At 38.5% G+C, this 11,074-nt stretch overlaps 1 pseudogene; it reads left to right on the top strand.

Moving 5' to 3' along the window:
- Window positions 1-423: 423 nt before the first annotated feature.
- On the top strand, window positions 424-1,368 carry LOC128069523 (putative P2Y purinoceptor 10; annotated as a pseudogene).
- Window positions 1,369-11,074: the final 9,706 nt, after the last annotated feature.

Here is an 11,074-nt window from a genome sequence, read left to right as displayed (position 1 = left end):
TTTTGACAATACAGATAAAATTGTAAAACCGAATGTAAATCAAGAATCTTAAAATATATGTTTAGGGACTATTTGTCAGTGAAGACTTGCTTGTTGGTTATCTCTGCAAGCTTGAATACTTCTTCTTTTGACTACTAAGGAAAAAATCTGACTGAGGCTATTGCCAATATAGTGATTTTTTTGATACCCCAAAATATCTTCGACAATACTGTTATCCATTTGTAGATTGGCAAGCTATTTTCAGTTTATATAGAAAAGATCTTTTGAATTTATGAAAGTTCACACTTGGATACTTCTTTGCTAGACAAGTTTATTTGTATACCCAAACATGGACTGATATGACCTTTACTACATTTATAGACTATTTTCTGCAGAAATACTCATTCTGATGCTTTCCCTAAGGAAGGAACACAAATCCTCAAGATGGGAAGCAACAGCACAAACAGTACAAGAGCAATGTACACTGATCTTCAAATGTCATTTCAGTACTCCCTCTATGCAGCTACTTACATCTTAAGATTTATCCCTAGTCTATGGGCCAACAGTATAGCCTTGTGGGTTCTCTGTCACTTCATCAGCAAGACTAATAAAGCCATTATTTCCATGATCAACTTCTCTGTGGCTAATTGTGCTCATGTGCTGTCCTTACCCCTCTGGATTTATTATTAAATCAGCCACCATTGGCCTTTCCAGAGGACCCTTTGCTTTCTGTACTTTTACCTGAAGTATCTCAATATCTATGCCAGCATTTGTTTCTTGATATGCAACAGCATTCAGAGATACTTCTTTCTCCTCAAGCCCTTCAGGACCAGAGGCTGGAATAGGTACAATCTGAGCATCAGTGCTGCCATCTGAGTGATGGTGGGTACTGCCTGTTTGCCACTTCCAGTTCTGAGAAATGTTGGATTAGACAACAACACTGAACCCTCTGAGCCCTGACTTGCTGATTTAGGGCTTCAATACATTAGCATAGCATCTACCATTGGCATAACTGTAGTTGAACTTGGAGAGTTTGTATTCTCTGTTGTAATTATTACTTATTGTACAGGGAGAACAGGAAAACTTTTATAAGAATTCCAAGTTCCCCCTCAAACTACCAAAGAGAAAAAAGGCTTTGTGGATGGTCCTGATGTGCGTGGTAGTATTCATTGTGTGTTTCACATCTTACTACCTCAACTTCCCATTCTTTATGGTGGTGAAGCAATAAAGTCTTTTAAAACTGCTCCTTTATTAAGACCACTATTTTTCCATATCATTTCCCTGTCTCTCGCAAATCTAAATTGCTGTTTTTATCCAGTTGTGTATTATTTTAAGATCTCAGAATTTTCTGATGGATTTTCAGAAAGTGGTAGTTTGGTTCTTCAGTGATGTGTGAAATGCAAGGATGGTGCTTTGGAAATTCAGCATAGGAAAGAGGGTTTTAAAACTATCTCTCTGAATTTTGGGATGCTTCCAAAGTAATGTAAGAAAAGAATTACTTTTAGAATTAAAAGAATAATCTATATGCTCTATCAATTTATCTATGTCACCTTGAAGATCTTTCTTTAAAAAAGTGTTATACTTACATGCCTCAATGAAACGTGGCTCTCTTCCATTCATCCTCAAAATGATCATTCTGAAAAAAAAATCAATGCCTATATTTTCTGTCAAAATGGAAGCACTGTTCTATGGAGCATATATGTGAGAAAATATCTTTCCTTATAGAAAAGGATAAATAACAAAATCAATTGTATACCTGTTCCTCAACAATGGGTACAAAATTTTCACCTTTTCTTGTAAGAAGCAAAATGCAAATTGAAAACAGATGGACACAGATGAATTGTCTACACATTTAAAAATGCATAGGAGAGCAACATAATCCTAGCTTTATTAATATATATATATATATATATATATATACATACATACATACATATACACAGAGGTGGAGTGGCCAAGGTGACAGAGTAGGAAGACCCTGATCTCACCTTCTTCCAGAAGCACACCACAATTACAAATACTTACAGGTCAATTATTGATGAGAACAACCTGAATGCTAACTGAAAAGATAGTTTACAACTAAAGATGTAAAGAAGTAGCCACAAGATGGAAAGGAGGAGTGGACACACAGTATAGTCAAGAGTCATATCCCTGGGTAAGTTACCCCCAAACAGGAGAATAATTGCAACTGCAGAGACTATCCACAAGGAATAAGTGTCCAAGCCCCACACTGAGCTCCCCCAGCCAGAGACACTGAACTAGAAAGATAAGCCTCTATAACATTTGGCTTTCAAGCCCAGTGGGGCTTACTTTCAGGAAAACTTAAGTGCTGTGGGAAATAGAGACTCCCCTCTTAAAGGGCACACACAAAATCTCACAAGCTCTGAGATCCAGGACACAAGTAACAATTTGAAAGGAACTCGGATTATATTCACTTGCTGATCTTGGAAAGTCTCCCAGAGAAGACAATTGGGACTCACTCTAGCGCTATAAACAGTGGCTGCAGCCATTTTTGGACCTGTTGTCCTGTTGTTGGTGAGGCTAGGTTTTGTGTGTTGTGGCAAATAGGATCAGTTCCAAGGGATCTCAGGGCTGTCCTGATGTAGGACCACCATCAGCAATGTTGGAAACACCATTTTGAGATCCTTTCTGTAGCAGGCTGGTTGATGTAGAACCTCCCCTTAGCTCCCTTGAAACTGGCCCTACTCACCACAATACCCAAAACCCAGCCTCACCCCCAACAGGACGACAGGTCTGTGAAGTCAAGACCTCAGAGTTAGAGTACTCAGTATCAAGCCTTGACCTACCAGTGGGCCAGAACCAGCCTTGGGGTCCAGCCTTACTCCTCAGCAGTGGGAATTAGGCCTAGGATGATTCGGTCCTAGACCTTCTCACTTGTGTGTGAACATCAATTCTGGGACCTTTGCACACTGCACCCAGAGACCCCAGGATTCGGTGGGCCAGAACTAGCCCCAGAACTCTTTTGTTCCTAGCTCTATCTACTATTGGGTGGATACCAACTCTAGGACTCCATCCCACAGCCAGAGACCCCAGGTCTTAGCTCTGCACATAATGCGCTGGTAGTATTTTGGGGGATCAAAACTTACCCACTAGTGGGAAGGCAGGACATTAGGATACCCAGAGCACCAGATCCACCCATGAGGAGGTTGACACCATCCCCAGGACAGCTTCAGCTTCTCAGCCACCTGCCTTCAGACATGGCCCAGCCCAACAGTAGGTGGATACTAGTTCTGGGATCCTAACCCTACAGTCAACTACCTTATGACATGGCACCATATACCAGTGTATTGGCACCAGTTTGGGGACTCTCCTGGTCATGCAGCTAGCCATGGAAGGACCCTGCCCCATATACCAGAAGCCAGCAATCTCCACGCAAGGCAGGGCCTGGCAGCCAACTAGACTAGGAGATAGCCATGTTTACAAGTTTCTATAGTTGTCAGCTTATCATAGTGGAAAGACCCACATAACCCACACAGGGGTCACTCCAAAAGCATATAGCTCTGGTGACAAGAAGGAAGCATGCTGCTAAGCCCCATAGCATGTGTCCTACATAAAGCCATTTCTCTAAGATAGGAAAATGTAAACAGCTTACCAGATACATAAAAATGAAAGCAAATTAGACAAAATAGGTGACACAGGAATATGTTTCAAATGGAGGAACAAGGGAAAAAAAATTCCAGAAGAAGAACTAATTGAATTGGAGATAAGCAATCTACCCAATAAAGCATTCCTAGCAATAATCTTAAAGATGCTCAAAGAACTCAGGACCAAAAAAAAAAAAAAACAGTTGGACACAGTTAGAACAGTAAAAAAAAAAAAAAAAAAAAAAAAGAGATGATATAAAGAGGAACCAAACAGAGATAAATAATGTAGTAATAATTAAAAAACACACTTAGATGAGTCAACAGTAGATTAGATAATATTATACTTAGGGATATATCAGCAAACTGGAAGACATAATAGAGGAAATTATTTTAGCCAAACAGAAAAAAGAAAATAATATGGGAACTCATATACACCTGTGGTGGACTCATGTCAATGTATGGCAAAACCAATACAGTATTGTAAAGTAAAAAAATAAAATTTAAATTAAAAAAAATATGGGAATAGTTTAAAAGACCTCTGAGATGGCATAGGGATGAGATATGGTTATATAAATATAAATATATAAATAAATATATAAATAAATTATATATATATATACAAAACTCATGATAAGCACAACTGAAAATCCATAATAGATGCAGAACACCAAAAACTGAAAAGAATCCAAACATAACACTGAAGATAGTTACCGAATCACAAGGGAAGACAGCAAAAGTAAAATAAAGGAACACAAAGAAATATGTCTATCAGGAATTACTTTAAATATAAATGGACTTTACTTTCCAATTAAAAGAGAAGAGTGGCTGAACGCATATAAAAATAAAGCCCATATATTGGGCTGAACAAAGAGTTCCCTTGGAGCCTCAAAAAAACTTCTTGGCCAGCTCAATATATGCTACTTATAAGAGATTCACCTAGGTTTTCAAGACACACATGAACTGAAAATGAAAAAATAGAAAAACATATGCCATGGAGTGGAAATGGAAAGAAAGCAGAGGTAGCCACACTTATATCAAACAAAATAGACCTTAAAACAAACATTATAATAAGACAAAGAAGGACATTACATAACGATAAAGGGATATATACAAGAAGAATATATAACACTTGTAAATACATATGTGCTCAGCATAAGTACATAAATGCCTAAAGCAAATATTAACAGACATAAAGTAAGAAATTGACAATAACATAATAAACAGTAAACTTTAACATCCCACCTACACCAATGGACTGATCATCCAGACAGAAAATCAATAAACACTGGCCTTAAAATTACAGAGTAGAACAACAAGAGAATAGAAATTCTTTTCAAGTGCACATGAAACATTATCCAGGACAGATCACATGCTAGATGACAAAACAAGTCTTGGTAAATTTAAGAAAACTGAAATCATTTCAACCATATTTTCTAACCACCATGCTATGAGACTAGACTAGAAATCAATTACATGGAAATAAACTGCAAAAATCACAAACATGTGAAGGCTTAAACAATGTGCATCTAAACGATCAGTGGGGGGAGGGCGGTCCTAAGATGGCAGATGAATAGGACCGGGAGACCTCTTTCTCCCCCACAAATTCATCAAAAGAACATTTGAACGATGAGTAAATTCCACAAAACAACTTCTGAATTCTGGCAGAGGACATCAGGCACCCAGAAAAGCAGCCCAGGGTCTTCGAAAATAGGTAGGAAAAAATATAAAAGAAAAAAAGAGACAGAAGACGTAGGGATGGAGCTCTGTCCTGGGAAGGGAGTCTTAAAAAGAGAGAAGTTTCCAAACACCAGGAAACACTCTCACTGCCAAGTCTGTGGCGAGCCTTGGAACCACAGAGGGCAACATAACTGGGAGGATAAATAAATAAATGATTAAAACCCACAGATTATGAGCCCAACAGTAACTCTCCCAGCTGAGAGGCAGTGTAGACACCTGCACCTTCCACTAGCAAGTGGGGGTTGGGCAGGGAGGCACGGGCTGCATTGCTTAGAGTAAGTACCAGGCCTGAATGCCATGGGGGCAATCTGAGGGAACTAACGAGCTAGAAAACCAGACCGTGGGATAGCTACCACAGGAAAAGCCTTAACCTAAAACACTACCAGGCCTGCATGCAGAACAAAGAACTGAACAGAGCTAGCCCGTTGCAGACCATCCCCCTCCGGTGACAGGCAGCCAGAGCCGGAAGGGGGCAATCGCAGCCCCAGAGAGAAATTATCTACCAAACTGCAAGCAGGCTTCTTTGCTATCTAAGACTTCTTGCAGTTCTGGACGGTCAACATCCACCTGAAAAGGTGTGCTGGTTGTACACTCAGAAAACTGAGTGGCAAGGATGGGGAGGCAATAAGTGGCAGCAACCGCGCTCACCAAACACCTGATCACCAGAGCTGCTCGGACCTGGGAAGGGCACAAAACGCAGGCCCGAACAAGTCTGAACCTCTGAGGACTACCTGAGTGCCTAAACCTGAGTGTCTTAGACCTGGGAGTTGCCTGCAGCCCATGGTCGGCCTCGGATGGCTCCCAGTGGAGCAACTTAGAGCCTGAGCAGTGTGGGCAGGGAGGGCACATGCACTGTGAGCTGGGACATGCCCAATGTGGCTGAGACACTGCAAGCACACACCAGTGTTATTTGTTTGCAGTGTCCCTCCCTCCCCACAGCACAACTGAACAAGTGAGCCTAAAAAAGTGTCCACCACCACCCCCTCGTGTCAGGGTGGAAATTAGACACTGAAGAGACCAGCAAACAGAAGAAGCTAAAACAGAGGGAACCGCCTTGGAAGTGACAGATGCAATAGATTAAAATCCTGTAGTTAGTACAGACTACATAGGATGGGACCTATAGATCTTGACAAATATAAGCCAGACCAAGGAACTATCTGAAAATGAACTGACCCCACACTGCCCACAACAACACCAGAGAAAGTCCTAGGTATATTTTTACTATTTTTACTATCATTCTTATTTTAATTTTTTAAAAATTTAAGTCCTCTATTACTCTTTTAATTTTCATTTTTATAACCTACTATTACTTTGCAAAAAAAAAAGAAAGACTCTATTTTTAAAGCAAACTTGGTGTGTGTGTATATATATATATATATATATATATATATATATATATATATAATTTTTGTGACTTTTTTTTTTCTTTAATATTGTACTTTTGAAAATCCAAACTCTACTCTAGATTTTTAATTTTTGTTTTTTGGTATTTGTTATCAATTTTGTACCTTTAAGAACCCAATCTTCAGTATCCATTTTTACTTGGGAGCCAGATTACTGGCTTGACTGCTCTCTCCCCCTTTGGACTCTCCTTTTTCTCCACCAGATTGCCTCTATCTCCTCCATCCCCCTTCTCTTCTCTACCCAACTCTGTGAATCTTTTTGTGGGTTCCAGATGATGGAGAACACTTAAGGAACTTATTACTGGCTGGATCTGTCTGGCTCCTTTCGATTCCCGCCTTTATCCTCCTGGCCACCTCAGTCTCCTTCCCCCCTCTTCTCTTCTCTGTATTACTCTGTGAAAATCTCTGAGCAGTCCAGACTGGGGAGAGCACATAAGGAAGTGATTACTGCCTAGCTTGCTCTCTACTCTTTTGATTCCATCTCATCTCATTTGGGTCATCTCTAACTCCCTCCTCCCTCTTCTCTTCTCCATGAAACTCTGGGAACCTCTCTGGGTGTCCTTCACTATGGATAAACTTTTCATCTTTAACCTTGATGTTTTATCAATGGTGCTGTATAGATGGAGAAGTCTTGAGACTACTGTAAAAATAAGACTGAAAACCAGAAGCAGGAGGCTTAAGTCCAAATCCTGAGAACCACAGAGAATGCCTGACTCCAGGGAACAGTAATCTACAGGAGCTCATCAAATGCCTCCATACCTATGCTGAAACCAAGCACCATCAAAGGGCCAACAAGTTCCAGAGCAAGACATACCAGGCAAATTCTCCAGCAACACAGGAACACACCCCTGAGCTTCAATATACAGGCTGCCCAAAGTTACTCCAAAACCATAGACATCTCATAACTCATTACTGGACACTTCATTGCACTCCAGAGAGAAGAAATCCAGCTCCACCCAACAGACACCGACACAAGCTTCTCTAAACAAGAAACCTTGACAAGCCACCTGTACAACCCCACCCACAGTGAGGAAACTCCACAATAAAGAGAACTCCACAAACTGCCAGAATACAGAAAATCCACCCCAAACACAGCAATATACACAAGATGAAGAGACAGAGGAATACCCAGCAGGTAAAGGAACAGGATAAATGCCCACCAAATAAAACAAAAGAGGAAGAGATAGGGAATCTACCTGATAAAGAATTCCAAATAATGACAGTGAAAATGATCCAAAGTCTTGAAAAAAAAAAAAATGGAATCACAGATAAATAGCCTGGAGACAAGGATTGAGAAGATGCAAGAAAAGTGTAACAAGGACACTGAAGAAATAAAAAAGAGTCAATATATAATGAATAATGCAATAAATGAGATAAAAAACACTCTGGAGGGAACAAACAGTAGAATAACTGAGGCAGAAGATAGGATTAGTGAATTAGAAGATAGAATGGTAGAAATAAGTGAATCAGAGAGGAAAAAAGAAAAACAAATTAAAAGAAATGAGGACAATCTCAGAGACCGCTGGGACAATGTTAAACAGCCCAACATTTGACTCCTAGGAGTCCCAGAAGAAGAAGACAAAAAGAAAGACCATGAGAAAATATGTGAAGAGATAACAGTTGAAAATTTCCATAAAATGGGGAAGGAAATAATCACCCAAGTCCAAGAAACCCAGAAAGTCCCAAAGAGGATAAACCAAGGTGAACACGCCAAGACACATATTAATCAAATTAACAAAGATCAAACACAAAGAACAAAAATTAAAAGCAGTAAGGGAAAAATAACAAATAACACACAAGGGGATTCCCATAAGGAAAACAGCTGATCTTTCAATAGAAACTCTTCAGGCCAGGAGGGAATGGCAGGACATACTTAAAGTGATGAAAGAAAATAAGCTACAGCCCAGATTACTGTACCCAGCAAGGATCTCATTAAAATATGAAGGAGAAATCAAAAGTTTTACAGACAAGCAAAAGCTGAGAGAATTCAGCACCACCAAACCAGCTCTCCAACAAATGCTAAAGGATCTTTAGACAGGAAACACAAAAAGGGTGTATAAACTTGAACCCAAAACAATAAAGTAAATGGCAATGGGACCATACTTATTGATAATTACCTTAAATATAAATGGGTTGAATGGCCCAACCAAAAGACAAGGACTGGCTGAATGGATACAAAAACATATGTATATGTTGTCTACATATGTTTATATATGTTGTCTACAAGAGACCTACCTCAAAACAAGAGACACATACAGACTGAAAATGAAGGGCTAGAAAAATATATTCCATGCAAATAGAGAGCAAAAGAAAGCAGGAGTAGCAATACTCATATCAGACAAAATAGACTTTATAACAAAGGCTGTAAAAAGAGACAAAAAAGACACTACATAATGATGAAAGGATCAATCCAAGAAGAAGATATAACAGTTATAAATATATATGGACTTAACATAGGAACACCACAATATATAAGACAAATGCTAACAATTATGAAAGGGGAAATTAACAATAGCACAGTAATAGTGGGAAACTTTAATATCCCACTCACACCTATGGATAGATCAACTAAACAAAAAATTAACAAGGAAACACAATCTTTAAATGATACAATAGATCAGTTAGACCTAATAGACATCTATAGGACATTTCACCACAAAACAATGAATTTAATCTTTTTCTCAAGTGCGCACAGAACCTTCTCCAGGATAGATCACATTCTGGGCCATAAATCGAGCCTTGGTAAATTCAAAAAAATGAAAATCATTAGTAGATCTCTATTACAGGAGAAAAACTACTAAAATTTCTAACATATGGAGGCTGAACGACATGCTGCTTAATAACCAACAGATTACAGAAGAAAAAAAAAGAAATCAAAATATGCATAAGAGCAAACGAAAATGAAAACAGAATCCCAAACCTGTAGGAAAATGTAAAAACAGTGCTAAGGGGAAGGTTCATAGCAGTACATGCATACCTCAAGAAACAAGAAAAAAGTCAATTAAATAACCAACTCCATACCTAAAGCAACTAGAAAAGGAAGAAATGAAGAACCCCAGGATTAGTAGAAGGAAAGAAATCTGAAAAATTAGGGCAGAAATAAACGCAAAATAAACAGAAGAGACCATAACAAAAATCAACAAAGCCAAAAGCTGGTTCTTTGAAAGGATAAATAAAATTGACAAATCATTAGGCAGACTCATCAAGAAACAAAGGGAGGAAAATCAAATCAATAAAATTAGAAATGAAAATGTAGAGATCACAACAGACAACACAGAAATACAAAGGATCATAAGAGACTATATGCCAATAAAATGGACAACTTGGAAGAAATGGACAAATTCTTAGAAAAGTACAACTTTCCAAAACTGAACCAGGAAAAAATAGAGAATCTTAACAGACCCATCACAAGCACGGAAATTGAAACTGTAATCAGAAATCTTCCAGCAAACAAAAGCCCAGGTCCAGACAGCTTCACAGCTGAATTCTACCAAAAATTGAGGGAAGAGCTAACACCTATCCTACTCAAACTCTTCCAGAAAACTGCAGAGGAATGTACACCTCCAAACTCATTCTATGAGGCCACCATCATACCAAAACTTGAAAAAGATGTCACAAAAAAGAAAACTACAGGCCAATATCACTGATGAACATAGATACAAAAATCCTTAAAAAAATTCTAGCAATCAGAATACAACAACACATTAAAAAGGTCATATATCATGACCAAGTGGGCTTTATCCCAGGGATTCAAGGATTCTTCAATATCCACAAATCAATCAATACAACACACCACATTAACAAATTGAAAAATAAAAGACATATGATTATCCCAATAGATGCAGAGAAAGCCTTTGACAAAATTAAACATTCATTTATGATAAAAACTCTCCAGAAAGCAGGAATAGAAGGAACATACCTCAACATAATAAAAGCTATATATGACAAACCCACAGGAAATATTATCCTCAATGGTGAAAAATTGAAAGCATTTTCCCTAAAGTCAGGAACAAGACAAGGGGGCCCACTTTCACCACTACTACTCAACATAGTTTTGGATGTTTTGGTCACAGAAATAAAGCAGAAAAAGAAATAAAAGGAATCCAAATTGGAAAAGAAGAAGTAAAACTTTCACTGTTTGCAGATGACATGATCCTCTACGTTGAAAATCCTAAAGACTCCACCAGAAAATTACTAGAGCTAATCAATCAATATAGTAAAGTGGCAGGATATAAAATCAACACACTGAAATCCCTTGCATTCCTATACACTGATAATGAGAAAATAGAAAGAGAAATTAAGGAAACAATTCCATTCATGATTGCAACGAAAAGAATAAAATACTTAGGA

This window comes from Budorcas taxicolor, chromosome X, assembly GCF_023091745.1.
Source record: "Budorcas taxicolor isolate Tak-1 chromosome X, Takin1.1, whole genome shotgun sequence".
In the NCBI taxonomy this organism is placed as follows: Eukaryota; Metazoa; Chordata; class Mammalia; order Artiodactyla; family Bovidae; genus Budorcas; species Budorcas taxicolor.
Note: the sequence above shows the minus strand (reverse complement) of the source record. Positions and strands in the feature narration are given on the sequence as shown.